This window comes from Erpetoichthys calabaricus, chromosome 10 (assembly GCF_900747795.2).
Source record: "Erpetoichthys calabaricus chromosome 10, fErpCal1.3, whole genome shotgun sequence".
Lineage (NCBI taxonomy): Eukaryota > Metazoa > Chordata > Cladistia > Polypteriformes > Polypteridae > Erpetoichthys > Erpetoichthys calabaricus.
The window spans coordinates 8,127,125-8,151,911 of NC_041403.2; the positions used below are offsets into that span (position 1 = coordinate 8,127,125).

At 43.5% G+C, this 24,787-nt stretch overlaps 1 protein-coding gene across 1 annotated transcript in view; it reads left to right on the top strand.

Moving 5' to 3' along the window:
* The first annotated feature begins 3,712 nt into the window (after nucleotides 1-3,712).
* The window catches only part of LOC114658764 (riboflavin-binding protein-like), a 76,527-nt gene continuing 55,452 nt past the window's right edge, over nucleotides 3,713-24,787 (top strand). The window contains exon 1 of the mRNA XM_028810814.2: nucleotides 3,713-3,862. The gene's annotated coding sequence lies outside the window, so the exon portion shown is untranslated. The remainder of the gene's footprint in view (nucleotides 3,863-24,787) is intronic.

A 24,787-nucleotide genomic window follows, 5' to 3' on the forward strand; every position in this document is an offset into this window, starting at 1 on the left:
ACCACAACTAACTAGACCCAGGGGTTTATATACCCAAAAGATACACTTCGGACGAGACCGAAACAAGAGATAAAGGGGTGCCTACGTGATACACCTGGGGTGTATTGTATTCAAATGATTATTAGGCGACCTACATGCTTTACGTGAGTTTCATAGACATTTATGACACCACTGTGAGTGTGGGACATGACTGAGTGGTGTGTTAATAAATGACAAGATGAAGGGGGAGCATAGCTCAACAAATAACAGCTAACAACATGTGGGGCAGAGCACTCAGCGAAGGTAGATTAGGAGGAAGAATTGTGTGCTTATTGTGTATTTTCATTGTGTTTGTACAACTGGTCAAAGAGGAGATTTGGAAAGGTGCTTGTGAGTAGAATAAAAACCCTTCATCTTATTCCACAAAAGTGTAGTACTTTACTGTGTCTGTGGCTTGGGGCTCTCTGGCGCCCCTTTGTGGTTACACCTTCTGGGAGTGGCTCTTAGAGAAATAGGACCACCACTAAAGACTCACATATCAAAAATACAATCAGCAGCCTCGAACTAGCTAGCATAAAGCGACACTCCACATGTCTTTATTACCAATCTCCATTTTTTACATGTTTTGTTAAAAGGAGTAATTTTGGCCTCTTGTACCCCATTTGAAGGTGAACTCCTGTGGTCAGTAGACGTTGTCTGCACAAATTCTGATAGTTATTGCTGAAGACATCTGCTGGTTTACTCTTTATGTAATTTCATGCAAGAAATACGGTCCAAAAATGGCCTAATAATTGTGGTGGACTGCCGGCTTCTTACTCCGGCCCTCACCCCCCAGGCCACCAGGAGGAGCTCTCCGGACAGCATAAACGTGCCCCGAGTTCCAGCAGGGCCTCATGGACTTTGTAGTTTCTACACACAGCCCTGCTGGATACCTTGGGGGCCACCAGGAGTCGCTGTAGGGGAGCTCGTGGGCTCTTATGTGCCCTATAACCCGGGAGTATGTCATGGTCACGTGACAGGAAGAAACGACGTGCTCCCGGGGTGAAGAAAAGGACTGTTTACCCTGACCCGGAAGGAATAAGGAACTGTGGACTGTTGAGCAGGAACACCTCCGGGTCAGGGTGTATAAAAGGACTGTGGGAAAGCCCAGACATTGAGCTGAGCTGGGAGGTAGGGTGGCGAAGTGTCTGGGCGAGGAGGAAAGAGTATTGTTGGTGATTGTGAATTATATGAGTAGTGTGGAGTGGAGGGTGCTTTGTGCACTGTACAAGAGTAAAATAAAGAAGTCTTGTACTTTTACCTGGTGTTGCGAGTGGTACCTGAGGGTTCAAGAGGTGGACAAAGGGCTCTACTGCTACATAAGGTTGGTGTCTTGCATAAGTAGCATAACTAATAATGTCTGCGGAGAGAGTGTTGACCTTGTCGAGAGGTTTACTTACCTTGGCAGAGACATTCCTGTGACTCTGGTGACTCTTCTTATGAAGTCAGTAGACAGGTTGGGAGAGCGTGGGGGGTCATGAGGTCACTGGAAAGGGGTGTGTGGCGCTCCCCATATTTCTGCAAAAGGAAGACGGTCCAAGTCTTTAGAGTCCTGGTGTTTCCTGTTTTGCTAGATGTTTGTGAGACATGGACGCTATCCAGTGACCTGAGACGAAGACTGGACTCCTTCATGTGTGTCTCTTCGGAGAATCCTTGTGTACCACTGGTTTGACTTTGTGACTCATGGAATTCCAAATGAGGCACATTACCAGCATTGTGAGGGAACATCAGTTACAGCACTATGGTCATGTGGCACGATTCCCCAAGGGTGATTTGGACATGAGTGACTGGACCAGGCCAGGGGAATGCCCACATAACACATGGCTACGACAGATAGATGGTCATTTCCAGAGTGTGGGACAGGACCGTGTGTCTGGCTGGGGGGGTTGCCAACCCAGATCCCAAGCTGTTTCGTCGTGTGTTGAGTGTGGCAATGCGTTGTACCAGTGCGTGCTCCCCAACCTGACCTGACCTGATTAGAGCAGCTTTTCACAGTGAACAAGGGTTAGCATGGACACTCTGACTGGCCTGAGACTACGCAGTCCCACATGCAGAAAGATTCTTCTGTAACCATCATTAAAATGTTTTGTGATTTGTGCCACAGTAGCTCTTCTGTTGGTTTGTACCAGATGGGATAGCCTAATATAACCTCTTGCATTGAAGAGTCTTTACCGCCCAAAACTCTATTGGTAGTTCACAATTTTTCCGTACTCTGACTACCAGGTGACCATCAGCACCCCACTAATCTTGCCATTTCCGAAATGCTCTGACCCAGTTGTCTTGGCCCTTATCAGAGTCACTCAGGTCTTTACACACGCCCACATCTTCTGCATTCATTCTTCAGCATGTCACCTAACCGGCTCATACGAGGGGGGACCCAAAAATAACCGGAATTTTGTTGTTGTTAGGTTGGTACTTATAGTACGTGGTTGGGCCGCTAGGGCGATCTAGTTACACTCCTCACAAGTCAGTCTGCCAAGTGCCATCAGTCTGGAAGGTTGTGCTTGTGTTCAGTGAATTTTTTTGTACAAGTAAGTTGCGCAACAGTGTGAGAAGGAAACGCCTTGATTTGTGGGAGTTGGGCGATTGGTTCTTTCATCATGACAACGCTCCATCTCACACTGCTTTCAGCATTCACCAATTTTTGGCAAGAAACGGTATGACAACCCTGAACCACCCACCCTACTCACCGGATTTAGCTCCGTGTGATTTGTTTTTGTTCCCTCAGATGAAAAAAGACTTGAAAGGAAGGCGTTTTGCTGACGTCGAAGAGGTAAAACAAGAAACGACCAGAGCATTAATGGGCATTACTTCAGACGAATTTAAAAAATGTTTCGAACAATGAAACAAACGGTTAGATAAGTGTATTTCCGCCAACGGAGAGTACTTTGAAGGAGACTAATTGTAGTTTGTACAGAAAATTAAATTAAACACGTTTTAAAAATATTTCCGGTTATTTTTGGGTCCCCCCTCGTATATCCCTGACCTTGATATGGGCTGTTGCTATGAGAGCGTCAAAGTCATTCACTCAGAATGCTTCACTCGTCGTTATATGCCATTAATATAAATAAGAAAATGAAACAGTCCAAAGATAGATCCATGATGGACCCCACTGATGACCTGACCCCATTTCTTCTCGTATCTGTATTCTTTGGATCCTGTCAATTAGTCCACTTAAAATACCCTTTTATAGTGTGCTCCTGATGCCAATGGCTTCTTGTTTCAAGCAGTGGACTTCATCATCGCCTTGAGAGCAGCTGAGTGTAAAAATTATTCTGAAAACTACATTGGCCATGCAAGGTACAGTTTTTAAGTTTTTAAAGTTGTTATCATCAAATGTGTCATTCCCATCTCCCAGCCTTGAGGTTCGACTACCAGGCTATGTGGAGTTGGCACATCCTGCCCATGTTCATTAAAGCATTCCTCTAATGTGCTAGTTAGGTTGATTGGGGGCTTGGCATTGGTTCAGTGTGAGTGGGTGAGTGTGATGTCCAGTGCCATTCCTGCCTCGTACCCTATGTTACTGGGTTAGGCTCTGGCCCCCTCTATGACAGGATTGCATTTAAAAATGGATTACTGTTTCCAGGGGACAGCCAGATAGGATTAATTAAAAGCCTTGGGCCCTACCCCACACCAGTCTGCCGCAGTCTTTAGCACGTCGCTTTGACCGCTTGGAGGTCATCTGCCGCACTGCCGTAAGATCAATGCCCAGTTTTGCTGATACAGATGCCCTTTGGCCCGCATACTGGGCTCAGGCCAAGTTACACAAAGACAAGCTATATAAATAGAGTCTGGACAAAGCTCTGGAGCTTTTCAGAATTGGAAATCATCTCTGCGTGTCCAGGTAAGTGCAGAGCGCTCCTCGGGCCGGGTCGCAGCTGGGAAGTGCAGACTGCGGAGGGGCTGGGACTATCGGGGAGGCGGGTTGGGGTCTGACGGTCAGCAACTCACAACTGTTAAAAACAACGCATTTTATTAAACATCCTGTACCTTAAGAAAGTTTTCAGACCCCTTCACTTTTTTCATAATGTGATGTTTAGCTTTGTGCTGAAGTCATTTATATTTAGGCTTTCCCTCACCAGCCAACACTCAATTCCCCAGATTGACAAAGTGAAAACAGGATTTTAGAAATTTTTGTAGTGAGAAGTCATGCAAAATGAAACCTTTAATTGGCTAACTAAAAATATTAAAATATGCAAGCTTTCGAGGTAACATCTTGCCTGAAGGAGGGGCCTGGAAAGCTTGCATGTTGTATAATGGCTAACATGGTACAACACCCTAGTACTATAGAAATTTTTGCAGATTTATTGAAATGTCACATTGAGCAAAGTATTCCGATCTTCTCCTCGATACTCAATTAAAGCCCCTTTGGCAGTGACTCCAGCCTGGAGTCTTCTTGGGTTTCATGTAACGAGCTTCACACACCTGGACTTGGGGATTTTCTGCCATACTTCTCTGCAGATCCTCTCAAGCCTGGTCAAATTGGATAAAGACTGTCGATGGACCAGCTATTTTCAGGTCACTCCAGAGATGTTTGATTGAATTCAAATCCAGGGTGCTGCTGGGCCACTCAAGGGAATTCCCAGAGATTTCTGAAAGTAACTTCTGTGTTGTCTTTGCTTGTCCTGTTGGAAGTTGAACTTTTGGCCTATCCTGACATCTTTATCTTTTATCTTTAAGGATATCTCTGTACTTTGCTGCATTCAGCTTCCTCTCTACTCTGTCTAGTCTGCCAGGCCCCATTGCTGCCACCACCATGCTTCACTGCTTGAATATTATTGTTTCCTCCAGACATGACTTGGCTTCATCAGACCAGAAAAACTCAGAGCAGGTTTTCATGTGTCGTCCAGCCAGTCTGCCATAAAGCCCAGATTGGTGGAGTGTTGCAGTGGTGGTTGTCTTTCTGGAAATTTCTCCAGACACATTCCCTGGAGTTCAGCCAGAGTGACCACCATCTGTTGCCATGGTCCTTCTCCCGTGATTGTTCAGTTTGGCTAGGTGGTCAGCTTGAGGAAGAGTCATGGTTGTTCCATTTTCGAATTATGGAGGTCGCTGTGCCTTTGGGACCCTTCAGTGCTGAAGCCTTTCCCAGCTCTCTGCCTTGACACCATCTTGTCTCTAAGCTCTGTGGGCAATTCCTTCCACCTCAAGGTTTTGATATTTTTACTCACCTGTAGAACATTCTGTAGACAGGTGTGTGTGCCTTTCTAAACTCTTTTAGGGCAGATGTTGACTTTTGTCAGCAGGAAGGGTTGAGATCAGTAAGCAACTGCAACTGGTGACTAAACCCACCATTAGAAGGAAAGTTAGCTTCATTGGTTTGACCAAGATTCCCATGCGCTTGCGAGAGTAGTGAAGAGCAAACAACGACAAAAATGGCATCGATATTTGGTGAGAGAATGAAGCGAATGCACAAAGCAAAGTACTCCGTGGACAACATTTTGTATATTATCACTGAATTGGACTCTGACCTGTCGGACTCCGATTCTGATGCGAGTGATCTGGAGATTGAGATCGAAAATAAAAGTGAGGTATTGGCATCAGTTGATCAATCTCCAGCTAATCGTGGTGCCGAACACGTTTGTGTAGATGAAGACCGTCACTCATAAAGACACAAGGTACAAACCAGATGGCGTTGTACTGTGACCGTGACTGGCTGCTGTCGTCCCCGCCCCTGTCACGCAAAGCCAGCCTGGCAGCCATGCTACCCGTGAGCGTCTCAAGCCACAAGAGACTGTGAACTGGCGGCCACAGCACCCGGCAACTGATATTTTAGGTTGATTTATGTGTGAGACCCTTGCTTTGGGTGCTTTGAAGAACACTGCATGTTTTGGAAAACTAGGGGGCTTTGCCCTCTGCTCGTTTCGCTCACCAACACCCCAGCCTGCGCTATGCGCCAGCAACTTCGCGTCTCTGCCACTCACATATGTGGATTTCACTTTCACCAAGTAACAAAACTTTTAGTTCTCTCAGATACACCTCTTCATCAGAGCCGGCCTTAGGGCAAAGCGAACGAAGCGACCGCTTCGGGCCCACAGCTGGAGGGGGCCCACTGCGCCCACGTTTTTTTTTTTTTCCTGTGATGCGACGCTGCTGCGGAGGGCCCAATGGAGCAACAGACTCCTTCACTCCAACCTCTATTACTAATTTTTTTATATATATAATTCACGGGCAACATATTCCATCACCTAATTTCTCCACGTGGACATCTGCACTCGGCACTCCAATCTTCATTACGCTTCAGTCACGGCCGCTCCGCCGCACTGCATTCTCGACAGAGCATAAAAGGGGCCCTTCTCTTCGTAAAGCCATCACTTTCCTTCATATCAATATATTTCCATTTTGTTAGAAAGAACGTCTTGTAGATAGTAGTTAGGCCTTGCCGAATTTCCACAATTTGAAATTATTGTATAATACAATACAATGTCAGTGTGTTACGGTTACGGTTGTCAGTGTCAAACGGAAATCGTCAAAAAGTGATGGTTGTAGATGCCGGGAAAACGCATTTCTGCAGCTCAGAATGCAGGAAATCGCTTGGTGGCTGGAGCTCTGCCACGGACCCCCTAGCTGCAGGGGTCGCTCGGTATCAGTTTGCTTCGGGCCCGAAATTGTTTAGGGCCGGCTCTGTCTTCATTGGGAAGAAACACTACTTTTCCCTGATGGCAACACAAATTAGACGATCTACAATTCTCCGACTTAAAGTTTAAAGCCAAACAATATCTACATACTTCTGTCATATCACCTATGTCCGTATATTCAGTCTCTTTTTGCTTTTACCTTTTCGTCAATATCGCATTGAATTTTGATCCCGTGTTTGGAATTACATCATGACAATGCAACGTATAACTGCCCGGGAGTGAATGTCATTTCTTTCTCTCTACACGAACTGTGTCTGACAATAGCATTCACACAAATGAGAAATGATTGAACCGTGTGCGTGGTTGTAAATGTTTTAGATGTGGGCAGGACTTTTCCAAATCTCTTTGCATAAAGTCTTGTCTCGCAGGGCTTGAAATTTTCTCTCACGGGATTTCACTTTCACCAAACATCCAATCTTTTAATTCTCACAGATAGGCCTCTTCATTGGGAAGAGACATTACTTTTCCCTGATGGCAACACAAATTAGACGATCTACACGTCTCCAACTCCAAACAATATATTCGATCTCTTTTTGCTGTTCCGTTATTTCACCGAGTAATAATTTCCGTTTGTTAACGGTAATGCGATCTTTACTATCATTTTTTTGAGACTTTAGAATTTTATTACTTTCATTATTTCTAACCTGCGTACATGTTTATCATGCCAACGTTTTTGAATTCTTTACAGTGTTCTACTTTGTCTTCTACTCTTTGTCTTTTATTTCTGGCCCCTGGAATTTCGTTAAATCTCTTGGCACAAAGTCTCGTCTCGCGGGATGTGAAAGTGTCTCTCTGAGAAAGTCATGTCTCATCTCTCTTCCCAAGATTTATTATAATAAAGAGAAATATTCATCCCTTAAAGAGTTAATCAGTCCAATCAATTGAATTCACCACAGGAATTCACACCACACCACCAAATTTGTGAATTTCCCCTTGGGATTAATAAAGTATCTATCTATCTATCTATCTATCTATCTATCTATCTATCTATCTATCTATCTATCTATCTATCTATCTATCTATCTATCTATCTATCTATCTATCTATCTATTATATAGTGCCTTTCCTATCTATCTATCTATCTATCTATCTATCTATCTATCTATCTATCTATCTATCTATCTATCTATCTATTATATAGTGCCTTTCCTATCTATCTATCTATCTATCTATCTATCTATCTATCTATCTATCTATCTATCTATCTATCTATCTATCTATCTATCTATTATATAGTGCCTTTCATATCTATCTATCTATCTATCTATCTATCTATCTATCTATCTATCTATCTATCTATCTATCTATTATATAGTGCCTTTCCTATCTATCTATCTATCTATCTATCTATCTATCTATCTATCTATCTATCTATCTATCTATCTATCTATCTATCTATCTATCTATCTATTATATAGTGCCTTTCCTATCTATCTATCTATCTATCTATCTATCTATCTATCTATCTATCTATCTATCTATCTATCTATCTATCTATCTATCTATTATATAGTGCCTTTCCTATCTATCTATCTATCTATCTATCTATCTATCTATCTATCTATCTATCTATCTATCTATCTATCTATCTAAACAGGGAGCAGAAAACATCTCAACGATGATCAATACATTGGGATGCACCTGTGCCAAATTTGAAAGGTCATAGCAAAGGGTCACCCTGTGGTGGGCTGGCACCCTGCCCGGGGTTTGTTTCCTGCCTTGCACCCTGTGTTGGCTGGGATTGGCTCCAGTAGACCCCCGTGACCCTGTAATTAGGATTTAGTTGGATAATGTATGGATGGATAGCAAAGGGTCTGAATGGTTGTGTTCATGTGATTTTTTTCAGGTTTTCATTTTTAATTATTTTGCAAAGTTTTCTAAAATCCAGTCATACTAGGCCATTAAGTGTTGCTTGATGAGGGAAAACATGAATTTAAATAGTTTAAGAAAAGGCTGCAGCAAGACAAAAGTTGTAAGAAGTGAAGGGGTCTGAATACATTCTGAAGGCACACTAGAATGGGCACCACCAGGAGTGGAATAAAGTGGAGGTGTAGTTGCACACTAAATGAAATTTAGCAACATGAATAGAGGCATGGGGCGGCATGGTGGCGCAGTGGGTAGCGCTGCTGCCTCGCAGTTAGGAGACCTGGGTTCGTTTCCCGGGTCCTCCCTGTGTGGAGTTTGCATGTTCTCCCTGTGTCTGCATGGGTTTCCTCGCACAGTCCAAAGACATGCAGGTTAGGTGCATTGGTGATTCTAAGTTGTCTCTAGTGTGTGCTTGGTGTGTGGATGTGTGTGCCCTGCGGTGGGCTGGCGCCCTGCCCGGGTGTGTTCCCTGCCTTGCGCCCTGTGTTGGCTGGGATTGGCTCCAGCAGACCCCCGTGACCCTGTGTTCAGATTCAGCGGGTTGGAAAATGGATGGATGACTAGCAAACTTGAAAACATACATACTGTGTGGGGAACAGCCCGGACACAGACAGGTAGACACGATGGTTTCACCCAACACACATTCATTAATCATATTTACAGTGCACAGACCCAGTGCCGCAGCACCAATCACCCCTCAAGTCCTTGGCCACAACACAATGCCTTCTAGTCTCTGGACCGCCTCCAATCCTCTCTACCAAGCTTCGTCCTTCTTCCACCCGACTCTTGCCCCTGACTGGAGGGAAGCGGCCCCTTTTATTCACCCCGGAAGGGCTCCAGCTGCATCCTGAGGGTTCATAGCCACACCCCTGTGTGGCGGAAGCTCCAGCGGTGAAACCAGAAGTCCACCGGGTGTCTCCAATTCTCTTCACCCCAGCACTTCCCGGTGTGGCATTGGGGTGCCCACAGCAACCAGGGAGGATGCCCCCTCGTGTTCCGGAGGATCCACAAGCCCTCCTCCAGTCCTCCTGGGTGTCCCGGCTGGGCATGAACGCCCGCTGGGCACCACAACTGTCACACACGTGTGCATGGGAGGCAGCTAAAGGGCATGAAAGAGTAATTCCACTACAGACCAGGGGGTGGCGGAGTGTACTGACCCTTTCTCTCTTTCCACTGCAGACCGATTACAGGAAATTCACTTCTAGTTCTGGCCCTTATGACCTCACTTCCTCTGCTCTCCCTTAAAACCGCCATCTTTGCCTCCTTAAGTCAGTTCTGTTTTGGACTTGTATCTGTACAAAGTGTACTCCCAATTTAACTCTTTTGCAGAGAGGAAAAATTATAAATCTTTGTGTGACTCTATTGGCTCATCTTTGACTTCGCCAGCAGAGGGAGTGAGGTCATCAGGGCCGGAACCGGAAGTGAGGTCATCAGGGTCAGAGCTGGAAGTGACGTTGTTGGACCCAGGTGGAATTTCCCGTAATCGGTCTGCAGTGGAAAGAGAGAAAGTGTCAGTACACTCCGCCACCCTCTGGTCTGTCATGGAATTACCCTCATTCAGACCCTTTAGCTGCCTCCCATGCGCACTTGTGTGAAAATACAAATGTAAATGCCAGGCCAGGGCAAGAAGATTTGCCCCCACGGCCCTGGGTATCAGGTGTTTTAGGTTTCAGAAAAAACAAGTGGATGACAAAAATAAGAACACCCCTACCCAACACCAATGATCATCATAACATAAGAGGGTGTTATTTCATATCCAGCGTTTGAAGACATTTCATCAAATTTAACATCATGGTCCAGCAGCACTGGGCAAAATTCAAAAACTTACCCCTGATGGGGCTGTGGGGAGACAGAGGTCTGTGGTGGTTCATTTTTTAGCTTAAAAACAGTGCAGCAGCTTGGGCTCATGGCTGTGGGAGCGCTCCACTGCGAGGTGGGATGTTTAATGGGGGGACTGGCTTAGCTGTGTTTTCATGTGCAGGCGCGGTCAGCTCAGCTGTTCCCCATTGACTTCCTGAAGGTCCTCAGATGGAACATCCGTGTCGACACGTTAGAATAAAAAATGTACACTCCGCGTTACAGTCAGGTGTGTTCAAGAGCTGTGCAGGCACTGTAGCCCTCCATGGACTGAGTTCAGTAGGTCAGTTCTAGAACCTTCTCAGTCCATTTCAGGGTTGCGGAGGGTTGCAAAGGCTACCACACTATAATAGGGGAATGGATTAAAGCAGCCCAGGGAAGGACTCAAAGCCATGACAAGAAACACCCTCTCTTTTAAATCGTTCACAGACAGTTACAGTTCAGGACACTTTTTCAATAGCCATTCATTCAAACACAGGAAGTCCACAGGCGTGTGTCTTATCACCATTACTGTTTACTCTGTACACAAGTGACCTGAGACAGAACAATGACCACTGCTCCATTATTAAGTATGCGGATGACACCATGATCATAGGATGCATATCTGGGGAGGATGAAAGCCACCATCTAAATCAAGTGGACTGTATGGTAAACTGGTGCAATAAAAACTCTCTCACTCTGAATGTAAAAAAGACCAAAGAAATGATATTTGATTTTAAGAGACAGAAATCTGTATGTTCACCTATTGTAGTTCTGGGAGAGGAGGTAGAAATAGTGAATGAATATAAATACTTAGGAACTTACCTAGATAACAATCTTAACTGGAATACAAATACAAAAAAATTATTTTCTAAATGCAACCAGCGCTTATTTCTCCTCCATAAACTCAAACTATTTAAAGTAGACAAGGACCTCATGTTGTCCTTCTATCGTAGTATGATCCAGTCCGTGATCACTTTCAGTTTCATTGCCTGGTTTAATAGTCTGACAAACCAAAACTCAAAAAAGCTCCAGCAGATTACGAAGTATGCAGCTAAAGTTATTGGGGCTGATGTAGATGATTTGACTAGTGTGTGTGTGTCAGAGGGCAATGCTAAAGAAACTGGAAATCATCTCAACTGATGACAGACATCCATTACATGTAGAACTAAACTTCAGTAAATCAGGAAGGATAGTTGCTTTGAAAACCCACACAAATCGCTCCAGAAACTCCTTTCTTCCTAGTGCCATACGACTTTTCAATAAGAAATATCGGAGATAATGTTTAAGGTTTTGATATATATCCTGTTACCTTTTTTTTTTTTTTTTTTGTTGGTATAAATATGTTTTATCTAACTGCCTTACCTTAACCTTTCTTATTTCTATTTGTCTGTTTTATTTCATTCTGTCTGTTACCTGTTATTAGATGCAACTGAGAAAGCAAATTTCATGTTTTCCTGTGTAAACATGACTAAATAAAGAAACCTAACCTAAACCTAACCTAAACCCTCACTCACACACACACACACACACACCTCATATTCAAACACAGTGACAATTTCCAATTGACAACTAACATAACCAAAAAAAAAAACTTTTTTAACAATTTCTTGTGAGCTTGCGCTATAATTTTCATGAAATGGAACTTGCAGAGGTATTCAGTTATGACAAATGTTAGGGAATAACAGAAGTAAAAGGCAGACTTTAAAGTGAATGACCAGTATGAATATCAGGTGAATAGATGGAACTTGACTTGTTCAGTCTGTCCCTGAGGCTTCAGAAAGCGCCACTGTTATGCTAAACATCTTGCATTGTTCCTGTTCCAAAGAAGGCAGGCGCCTCTTCACCTCATGACTACAGATCAGTGGCAAGTCAAGTCAAGTTTGAGTCAAGTTGGGAAGCATGCACCGATACAGTGTGTTGCTGCACCCACCACATGATTCTCAGGATCCCGGTTGGCAACACATGGGCCAGTCCCACCCTCCAAAAATGACCCTCTATCTGCCGTAGCCAGGTGTTATATGGGCGACCCCTTGGCCTGGTCCAGCCACTCGGGTCCCCTACAATGAGGATCCTACGAGCTGGATCACCCTCGGGGAAACGCACCACATGGCTGTAGCGCCGTAACTGACATTTCCTCACAATGCAGGTCATGTGCCTCATTCGGGACTCCATGAGCAACACAAAGTCAAACCAGAAGCACCCAAGGATTTTCCGGAGAGACACAGTACCAAAGGAGTCCAGTCTTCGTCTCAGGTCAGCAGATAGCATCCATGTCTCGCAACCAAATAGCAAGACAGGAAGCACCAGGACTCTAAAGAATTGGACCTTCATCCTTTTGCTGAGATATCAGGACTGCCACACACCCTTTTCCAGCAACCTTATGACCCCCTCATGCTCTCCCAATCCATCTACTGACTTCATAGGAAGAGTCACCAGAGACATAAATGTCACCGCCCGAGGTAAATAAACCTCTCGACGATGTTGAAACTCTCTCCATAGACAGACACACTGCTGATGGCTGTGCCCAAGAGGTCATTAAAGGCCTGGATGTTGGTTTTATCAGGACACTCACAAGCCCAGACACTCAGACTCCTCACTCAGTCTCTCGAGTGCCACGATCAGAGCCTCCATTGACTCTGCGAAGATCACAGCATCGTCAGCAAAGTCAAGATCAGTGAATATCTTTTCACTAACAGATGCGCCACCACAGCCATTGGACCCCATGACCCTGCCCAGCACCCACTCCATGCAAGCATTGAACAGAGTAGGAGCAGAACACACCGCTGACGGACACTCGAATCAACTGGGAAAAACAAAGGGGTTCTGCCTCCACTCTGCACAGCACTCACAGTACCAGTGCACAGGCCGGCCATGATATCCAGCAACCTTGAGGGGATCCCGCGAACCCTCAGGATGTCCTACAGGGCAGCTCGTTCAACTGAGTGGCACTTACCATACAGTACTGTGCAAAAGTTTTAGGCAGGTGTGAAAAAATGCTGTAAACAAAGAATGCTGTCAGATAAATAAATAATGATTTTTTATTGTTATCACTTTACAAAATGCAAAGTGAGCGAACAAAAGAAAAATCTAAATCAAATCAATATTTGGTGTTACTACCTTTCGCCTTCAAACCAGCATCAATTCTTATAGGTACACTTGCACAAAGTCAGGGATTTTGTAGGATTCTAGTCAGGTGTCTGATAAACCAGTTCTACCAAACAGGTGCTAATGATCATCAATGTCACACGTAGGTTGAAACACAGTCATTAACTGAAACAGAAACAGCTTCAAACTGGGTGAGGAACAGCCAAACTCTGCTACCAAGGTGAGGTTGTGGAAGACAGTTTCATGTCATGGCAAGATTGAGCACAGCAACAAGACACAAGGTAGTTCTACTGCATCAGCAAGGTCTCTCCCAGACAAAGATTTCAAAACAGACTGGGGTTTCAAGATGTGCTGTTCAAGCTCTTTTGAAGAAGCACAAAGAAACGGGCAGTGGTTGGCCAAGGAAACTTAGTGCAGCAGATGAAAGACACATCAAGCTTATTACCCTTCAAAATCAGAAGATGTCCAGCAGTGCCATCAGCTCAGAACTGGCAGAAACCAGTGGGACCCAATTACACCCATCTACTGTCCGGAGAACTCTGGCCAGAAGTGGTCTTCATGGAAGAGTTGCAGCCAAAAAGCCATACCTCCGACATGGAAACAAGGCAAAGCGACTCAAGTATGCATGAAAACATAGGAACTGGGGTGCAGAAAAATGGCAGCAGGTGCTCTGGACTGATGAGTCAAAAATTTGAAATATTTGGCTGTAGCAGAAGGCAGTTTGTTCATCGAAGGGCTGGAGAGCGGTACAATAATGAGTGTCTGCAGGCAACAGTGAAGCATGGTGGAGGTTCCTTGAACGTTTGGGGCTGCATTTCTGCAAATGGAGTTGGAGATTTGGTCAGGATTAATGGTGTTCTCAATGCTGAGAAATACAGGCAGATACTTATCCATCATGCAATACCATCAGGGAGGAGTATGATTGGCCCCAAATTTATTCTGCAGCAGGACAACGACCCCAAATATACAGCCAAAGTCATTAAGAACTATCTTCAGCATAAAGAAGAGCAAGAAGTCCTGGAAGTGATGGTATGGCCCCCACAGAGCCCTGGTCTCAACATCATCGAGCGTGTCTGGGATTACATGAAGAGACAGAAGGATGTGAGGAAGCCTACATCCACAGAAGATCTGGGGTTAGTTCTCCAAGATGTTTGGAACAACCTACCAGCCGAGTTCCTTCAAAAACTGTGTGCAAGTGTACCTAGAAGAATTGATGCTGTTTTGAAGGCAAAGGGTGGTCACACCAAATATTGATTTGATTTCGATTTCTCTTTTGTTCATTCACTGCATTTTATTGATTGATGAAAATAAATGATTAACACTTCCATTTTTGAAAGCATTCTTTGTTTACAGCATTTTTTCACACCTGCCTAAAACTTTTGCACAGTACTGTACAGTAAGTCAGGTCTTGAAACCCGAAAAATCGATCATAAAATCAGACCCTGACTTTTACGCCCGTTCAAAAATACGACATTTAATTGTATTTTTTTTTACATCTCTCACCAGTTTCTCAGACACGTCGAATTTTGTTGCAGCAGCGCAGTTACCAATTTCTTTCTCCACGTCAACGACTTTTAACTTAAAACCAGCTTCATATTTTCTTCTGATTGAACGCTCCATTGTAGATAACGGATGCTCTTACAATAAAGGTGTATGAGGGCGTGAGATACAAAACACACAAATCAGTGCAAACGTCGCCTCAGAATAGTGCGGGTATTACCGTGTGGTCACGTAGGCACAATACATAGACAAACAGGCTGTGTGCTCCGTGGTTATTCTCTCAGGTGGGCGTTATATTGTAATCTCTTGGACCAATAGTGTGTTTTCCGCATTTGACTTATGCGACTGACATAATAAAGTACCGGAAATTATACGGTAAAATCAACTTTACAGTATAATCAACGATTTATACGCGGGAGAATTTAAACGCAAGTATATAAGGTATATCTCTCATCATGAAGACGATTGAGAGGCTGGTCATGGACTATATGAGTCCTCTTCTGGTAGAACACCTGGATTCACTGTAGTTTGCCTATCAGACAATGATTGGAGTGGAGGATATAAGTATCTGTCTGCTCCACAAGGTTGGACCAATCTAGCCACACTGTGAGGATGATAGTTTTTGATTTCTCCAGTGCCTTCAGTACCATCCAGCCATAAACTCAGACATATCAGACATATACAGATGGATGAGGCTGTGGTGTCCTGGTTGATGGACTAACAGTCAAGCAGTCCACCATCTGTGAGACTCAAGGACTGTCCGGGCAACAGTGGAGCAAGGAGTCGACCCGCACCATCACAAATGGTGTCAGCGGTGGGATGAGCTGGTGATAGGGACTGAATAAATGGAGACAGAACCGCAAATGAGTTGTCTGACTTTTTGTTTTTAAGAACCCACGGACCCAAACCAGAGAAGGTCTTTTAAGAATTGAACTTTTTAATGAATATTTGATTGTTTCATTGTCATTTTAAAGTTCTTATTTCTTTTAATGTCCTAGTTTTATGAATCAGGCTTGGGTTTACATTTTAGTAGGGTTAGTTTAAGTGCTTTCATTTATTGTTTGGTTTTAGTGCAGTGACAGGGCCAAGACGTAGACCTGGGGCACCAGTTGCACTGAGTTGGTAGAGGCATGGAGCCTTCCCGTGCAACTGGCAGCTTAAGTGGGGAGGAATGTGGTATAGTGGGTCCGCAGCTCAAAACAAAAATGGCTGCTAAAATAAAATAATCCATTGGCCGGCTAGTTCTCCGTGGGGGCATTCAGGCAGCTGCGGGGAGTTGGTGGGTTCATTACAATACAATTCAATACAATTTATTTTTGTATAGGCCCAAAATCACACAAGAAGTGCTACAATGGGCACCTGCCTTTTGACAGCCCCCCAGCCTTGACTCTCTAAGAAGACAAGAAAACCCCTGTAGGGGGAACAAACATGTAAGAACCCTCAGGAAAGGCAATTCAAAGAGAGACCCCTTTACAGGTTGGTTGGACATGCAGTGGGTGTCAAAAAAGGGGTAATACAACACAATGCACAGAACAGAACAGAAGTAATCCTCAATACAATATAACAGTGCAATAGAAATATTACAAGTGCAGAGTAGAATTCAACAGTAGATGATATCACATTGTAGGATTTGGATTTGTTCAGAGTCCTGGAGACTTTGGCCATCAAGCTGCCTCCCCCAATTGGGCATTCCACAGCTGAGTCAGCACTGGGCCAGCCAATCCGATGAAAGGACCCCTGTACCCCACGATTCCTGCGATCCTCCATCAGAGATGACTTTACCTTAGGCAGGCAGAACAACTTGTCAAGTGGGCAGGGGCACCAAGTGGCACATTTGGGTACCGAGAAGAGAAAAAGAATAGGTGAGGGTTAGTAATAAATTCTAACTATTATGTTACTTATGTTTTAGTGCTAATGACTGACAACAGAGATGCAGTCTGTACAGCTAATCAGCAGCTCTAGTCAGGGTGTGCTAAACTGAAATCGTGAGTCTTTGAAAGCTGAGACCAATGGGGCATCTCTTATAGTAGCAGGCAGACCATTTCACAGTTTAGGGGCCCTGTAACTAAAAGCTCGACCTCCCACTGTTATTTTATTAATCCTTGGAATCCTAAACAGACCGGCATCTTGAGATCTTAATGTGAGCTCTGGTTTGTAAGTCATGATAAGTTCAGACAAGTAAGCCAGATCTCGGCCATTTAAGGCGTTATATGTTAAAAGGAGGATTATGAAATCTGCCCTAAACTTAACTGGGAGCCAGTGTAACTGAAGTTATGTGTTCATATTTTCTTATTCTTGTAATAATTCTTGCAACAGCATTTTGGATTAACCGGAGGCTGTAAAAAGAACAGTTTGAACATCCAGTGAACGCCGCATTGCAGTAGTCAGTCCTACTAGAAATAAATGCACAAATACGCTGTCCAGCTCAATAAGTTTCATTCAGTCAAAGCACATACTCAACTACAAATGCCGGTCCAGTGCTGATGAAAACTCACCCTGCAGCACTGAGTGCCAGTCTTCAAAGATCTGAAAGTGTACTGTGTCAGCATTCAGGAAAAAAAATAGCTTAAAGGACAGAAGGGCAGGCAATGTGCCAGGCTTTGAAGGCCTGAGAGTACGGGCTGGCAAAAGTGATGCACCGTCCCAACATTTTAATGACTAGAGTAATGAATTCAGGATGGACTGGGAGATAAAGCATAGTCAATAACAGGCCAGGGTCATAACCAGAAAGTCAAGAATATGTCAGCAAAACCAATCAAGCTAACCCAAAAATCAAATGTTCTTTACCTAATGTGTTTTTTTAGTAGCAGTAGTCACAGAACCAATGGCACGCAAAGTTTACCATACCACAGGAGGGTGCTGTTTTAAATCCAGTTTTGAAGATACTTAGTCAAACTTAGCTTGATGACTACCCACAGTCCAAATTCATGAAAGTTAGGTGAATTGCCATTCCTAAATTAGCCCTAGTGAGCGTGTGTGTGTGTGTTGGATATGGAATGACACCCTGCCCAAGAATTGTTCCTGCATTGCCCACAGTGCTTGCTGGAACAGGCCGCCCTTCTGCCCTGCTACCCTACTCTGGATAAGAAGATGGATGGATATGGAGAGTTGGCCCCTTGTGGTATGATAAATATTGTAATCACATATTAGTCTGTTTAAATTGGTGTAGGTATGCCCTGCGGTGAACTGGCATCCCATCCAGAGCTAGTTTTTGCACTGTGCCCAGAGCTGCTAGGCATGAAACTAAATTTGATTAAATGCCTGCAGATAATGGATATGAAACAGCACCCCCTTGTGGTATGATGAACATTGGTGTTGGGAGGCTGTGGTGTCATTTCTGTCATCCCGGTGGTTTGTCACACTGCAGTCACGCTTCACAAGGTCTCACATCCAGTACTATCAGGCAAATCTTCTTATCTTCTTCATGTGCTAGACTGGCATTAACATTTGTAGTTATACTTTTATGTTAGGAAGTTTGTGTGTTTGTATGTGCGCCCTATAATGGGCAGGCATGTCCATCTGAGGCTGTTTCCAGTATTGTGCCCAATGTTGCTAGTCATGTTGCTAAATTTGAACCAAGTGCTCACTGACAAAGAATATGAAACAGTGCCCTCTTGTGGAGTGATAAACACTGGAATCAGATTACATAAACTGGTCTGTTTGACATTTGTGTGAGCTCTTTGGGTTATTTGTTTTTTTTTTTCCCGATGAATGACAATCTGATCTTCAAAACATTAAATCGAAAATGTCAGGTGAGGCCTTCATCAGCCTGTGACTGGCGTTTGAACTTTTATGTGTGTTTTGATTGATTGAAAGTAATTATGGTGGCACAGTAGCAGAGCTACTGCTTTTCAATAAATAGACCTGAGTTATCCTTACGTGGACTTTGCATTTTTCTCTGGGTGCTCTGATTTCCACCCAAAGTCCAAAGACAAGCAGGTTAGGTGGATTGGCATAATGGATGTGTGCGTGTCTTTGCCCTGTAATGGACTGGCATGGTATTACCCCGTGACTCTGCCCTTAATAAGCAGATTACAAAGATGTATGGATTGACTAGCAGCAGTGGATGCAGCACAGATGCCAGCCTTTTTTACGGGATGCCAGTTGCTCTTTCGTGGGGATCACACCACGTATTGAATTAAGCAGACTTACGTAAATAAACTTCCTCTTGGAAATCGAGTGGTCAGTGACAGACTGCAATGAACATTTTTGACGTTTCATTTTATCGACTTTCATTATGCAATTTTGGCAAAAAAAAAGTACAATCCAACCTTCTGGAAATATCTGCTCTTATCTGCTTTGTAGACTTTGCCTTGAAGACCTCGCTTCTCTATCTCATTTTTGGCAATGGTAGAATTTGTTCTTTGTGCCGACAACTAAAATGCAGATAAATAATTAGCTCATCTCATCTGCAAACTCACCTCATCCAACTGCAGGTTGTGGGCACTGCAGGCTATCCTGGCCTGACCAGGTGAATGGCAGGAGAAAGCCCCAGATATAGTGCTTGTCCATTATGAGCACCCCCATTATGCAACCAAACTTAGTCAGGGGCAATACATCTAACAGGCACACAGGAGCAGACTGGGTCTTAAAACTGGCCCGGGCATCCTCCAACAAATGAGGTGACGAGGTCGACCCACTCGGCCCATTATTCATTGTAATTTTCTTAAAATTTGTGTTGAGTACACGGCTCGCTGCTTGCTATGAGCCTATGATATGAACTCTATTTATACTGTTTCCACACTTAATCTGTACACTGTTGTTTAGACACAACTTAAAATTTGACGACATCCTAAGAAATAAAATTTAATGAAAAATACAAATTTAGTAACGTTATTAGAGTACATGTCAAATGTCAATGTCATGTCCAAGTGCCGGTTCCTTAGTAGGCTAGTAGCTGCTCATTTACAATGGAATAAATGATAACGAGGTTCTAATGAAAACCTCACATGATTGAAATGTTCTATTAACTTAACGATAAACTATAAATTCTTCTTCTTCTTTCGGCAGCTCTTTCTAGGGGTTGCCACAGCGGATCATCTTCTTCCATATCTTTCTGTCCTCTCCATCTTTGTCTGTCACACCCATCACCTGCATGTCCTCTCTCACCACATCCATAAACCTCCTCTTAGGCCTTCCTCCTTTCCTCTTGCCTGGCAGCTCTATCAGTAACATTCTTCTCCCAATATACCCCTCATCTCTCATCTGCACATGTCCAGACCAACGCAATCTCGGCTCTCTGACTTTGTCTCCCAAACGTCCAACTTGAGCTGACCCTCTAATGTCCTCATTTCTAATCCTGTCCGTCCTCGTCACACCCAATGCAAATCTTAACATCTTTAACTCTGCTACCTCCAGCTCTGTCTTCTGCTTTCTGGTCAGTGCCACCTTCTCCAACCCATATAACATAGACTGGTCTCACTGTCGTCCTGTAGACCTTCCCTTTCAATCTTGCTGATACCAGTCTGTCACAAATCACTCCTGACACTCTTCTCCAGCCACTCCACCCTGCCTGCACTCTCTTTTTCACCTCTCTTCCATAATCCCCATTACTCTGTACTGTTGATCCCAAGTATTTAAACTCCTCCATCTTCGCCAACTCTACTCCCTGCATCCTCACCATTCCACTGACCTCCCTCTCATTTACACACATGTATTCTGTCTTTGTGGTCCTACTGACCTTCATTCCTCTCCTTTCTAGAGCATATCTCCACCTCTCCAGGGTCTCCTTAACCTGCTCCCTACTATCGCTACAGATCACAATGTTATATTATATATAGGACCATATAAATCACAGTATCGGACATATAATGTTTAGTAGTTTAGAAAATGAATTTTAATATCAAACAGTAACCGGTACATAAAATTTATTTCATGAAACAGCTGGCCCATAACCAGACCAGAGTTCATGGCCCACGGGGCATTGCCCAAATGTTCTAATGGCCAGTCCACCCCTGCAGGCACATCTTTGGGGATGTGGGAGGAAAACCGGACTACCTGTGTCTGGAACGATTCTGGTTGCTGTTAAGGCTCTGGTAGAAGATTACCTTTTTCATATTAACTTTTAGTTTGTTATTCTGACTACATTTCATTTTCTGGTCTTCTTTCCATTGTGATGAAATAAGATCACAAACAAGATATAAAGTGTTGGGGAATTGCCCCGTATATTGCTTGGATACAATTATTGGTCAAACTTGATCTCAAAATTGAATCAGACATTCGAAAAAATGGTTACAGATTGACTGGTATTTATACAGTGGTCAAAATGGCAACCCGAGATGATGTGGCAGGAAGTGACGTCATCACGGAGGGACCGGACGTTATGTCATTCGGGTGGGACGGAAGTGGCGTCATCAATAATGGACCGGAAGTGGATCTTGTTGTGGCTGTTGATGATGTTAGCGGTTTATTTTTCTTCCCTGGTTCCATAAGATCAGAGAGAGAGACATTATTACCACAATACAACACCCCGTCAGATGATATTTCACTCGCCTCTGGCTTGTTGACTGCCTCCTAAGCGCACGAGTGTTGGTACTGACTTGATACTAACACATAACAAATATGAGGAGAAGGGTAAGATAATACATGGGGAGCAATGACCCACACAATAAAATAAAATAACAGACCCTCAGTGTCTCTGGGCATTCTTAAACCTAGCACGCAGCCCCTGTTGGGTGGTTAATCCACTTTGCCATCCTGTGCCAATCAAAGTCCATATGAAGCTCTTGGCGGTGTCAGGAGCACATGACCTTAGGGTTACCAAAAAGTTGCCCCTTGCTGTCCATGGTGGATGATTGAAGGGGTGGTGGGTTTGTATTCAGAAAGGTCCGGAATGTGCTCACCTTGAGTTTTATAAACGATGGTCCATAGCACATACAATATTATTGGACTTTGAGGATTGGGGGTATGCCATTTAATGTCCATAGCACACATGGGGGATGGATTCCAGAGCTTGTGGCCGCTGCGTTTGGAATGCACACCTCATTACTTCCAAAAACACCATCTCTTGGATGACAGTCTCCTAAGAGTCCACCTGTGGTGCCCAATGGATTGACCATCTCTGTTCCCACCTCAACAATACTACTCTTTACTTCTCTACCTCTCTTTCTTTCTATCATCTTGAACCAAATTTCCTGGCAGATAGCTGACAGGATAAAGTTATTAAAAGAAAACGGGAGATGTACATTTAGACAGAGAAAGGATCAAAAATAGCAACCAAAAACAGAACATGAGACAAAAATTAAGGACAAAAAGTTAAAGCAAAAATAGTCCAAACCAAAGAACTCAAGTTAGAAGGAAAAAAAAGAAAAAGGTATTTGAAAGTATTTTGGAATCTGCAGATCTATATTACTAAACGAAGGTTGTATATATGCACGGATGCCAGACGCACCGAAGCGCACACGCACTGTGACTCAGCGCCCCAGAGTCAAACCCAGCGGCTTCCCAGACTCAGTAGGTAGCGCCCAAACAACACAACACAACCTGTAAACTAAACTTCAGGTCACAATACAACCGCCGCCCGAACGCACACACCACCACATATAAAACCTTTGTTTAGTAATGTTTACGAAGGTTGTATATATGCACGAATGCCAGACGCAACCTGTGCCAAAAGTGCACGTGCACTCGCACAGCGCCCAACAGTCAAACCCAGCGGCTTCCCAAAGTCAGTAAGTTGCGCCCAAACAACACAACACAACCTGTAAACTAAACTTGACGTAAAGCGTGCACGCCAACAAGTTGCCATGGTGACATATTTAAACATTGACATAGAATAACTAGACGCCTCGTGACTAGCAGAATCGTACGTCAACGTCGCCGCCATATTGTGAGTGGCACTGCTGTGGAGTGAAGTAATGAATAATGTGCTGCTTGGGATTGTACAAACTGCTGTACGCTCCAAACCAGATCCCAGGGGATTACATTTCATAGGTAAAGCTGAACAATTGTTTTGGTTATATTTGGCCATTAGTAAATCCCGTTCTATAATCTTAACTTTAGCTAAGCCAGGCTAAGCTAGCAAAGCTATGCATTTATGTGCTCAGGTGAGCCTCCAAACAACGTTTTGGCTAAACGTATTTAGTCACTAACTATGTAGATTGTTGTTAGCTGTTAACATGTCTCAAACTTGATGATGTTTTTTCTCAAGGAGCTCATTGAGGAAACACAGTTTGAATTTGACAACCATCATTTTATGCTCATGTCTTTAGTTGTGTCTGTCTTCCACAAACTAAGACTGCACCATATTGCCAGACTGAATACTCTCAAAGTACAAGATCTCAGTGAGCGAGAGGAGTGTAAGTCTGGAGGAGATCAGTGAGGTTGTGGAGAGCTTTAAATGTTAAGAGCGGTATTTAGTATTGTAATCGGTAGTTAACAGGGAGCCAGTGAAGTTGAGAGAGAATAGGTGTAATATGTTCAGTGGATTCAGAACAGCAGGTTATTATCCTGGCAGCAGAATTTTGAAGAAGTTGTAAGCGATGGATGAGTTTTTGTGGCATGCCAGATAGAATAGCATTACAGTAATCTAAACGTGAGGTGACTCGGGCATTAACCGATACTTCAGTACTGTGTTGCGTAAGAAAAGGACAAAGTCTGGAAATGTTTCAGAGATAGAAGAATGCAGTCCCCAAAATGTTACTTATATGGGAGGAATTATTTAATAATAATAATAATAATTATTATTATTATTTGATAATTGCCATTATTAGTGTATAAATGGATATAAATAATTGCATTTAAACAATTCGCCAAAAAATAGTATGTAAACAATACTGTTTTAAACGTTATTGTTTTTTCATCAGAAAACCCGGTTTCCACGTCTACCTGTATTAGTTTAAATGGCACTTTTGCCACTCGCAATAAGGCTGACGCGCTGACGTATTGTGTCGACTGGGAAACACAGTGAATTCACCGTCTATCTACAGTATATATGTGTATGTATTTAAACTTGAGGTAGTGGTGACTACTGACAGTGCCAGCAGTCAGCTACTCCACAGTGCCTGCGGTCAGTGTTCTGCACTCCACAGTACCAGCAGCTACTCCACTACACAGTGCCACCAGTCAGTGTGCACTAATCCACTGTGCCAGCACTCAGTGTGGCAGCTGTCAGTGTGGCTTATTTGAATCACATTAAGGTAATTCAGTGTTTAAAGTAAGTTCAATTATGATTCCTAACAGCAAACGACTTCTAGCTAACAACATACCCATAGAAAAACAAAAACGAGACTGCATGGATAAAAACAATAAACGAAGGCGCCTACAATGCGCTTCTGAAACACCAGAACCAAAGGAGTCACGGCTCCAAAAAGAAACAGCTTTAGTACAAATATATTTATTTAATTAAATGAATACTTTCCAAGGATGCTCCCACCCTCCATGATTTTTCATCCCTACAAAGATTGGAGGGAACAGAAAGTAATTGCCATTCTTGGATTTGCAATTCTTTAGAGAATCGAGGGTTTAATGGTCAGATAAGAAAGTGAACCAAAGGCAAATGTTTTATCTTGTCACCCCGATTACCAACAGGTTTCTGAGGCCATCCCCCTAAAAACGCAGAACATGGACCTAGCAAGGGGTACCAAAAAAATGGCAGCAATTGTGGGCACTTAAAATGACATCCAAGAAGTTATACAAAATGACGCAACTCCTAAACTATTGGGAAAAATCCAACAAATGTATAATGGCAGAAATCGAATCCTTCACTTAGAAAACCCCCAAATCAAGTACAAGACTGTGCCACTTGATGACCAAAACAGGCAAAAATTAAACAGCAAATTTCATATCATAATTCCATACTGGCCACTCTTCCTTCTTTCCAG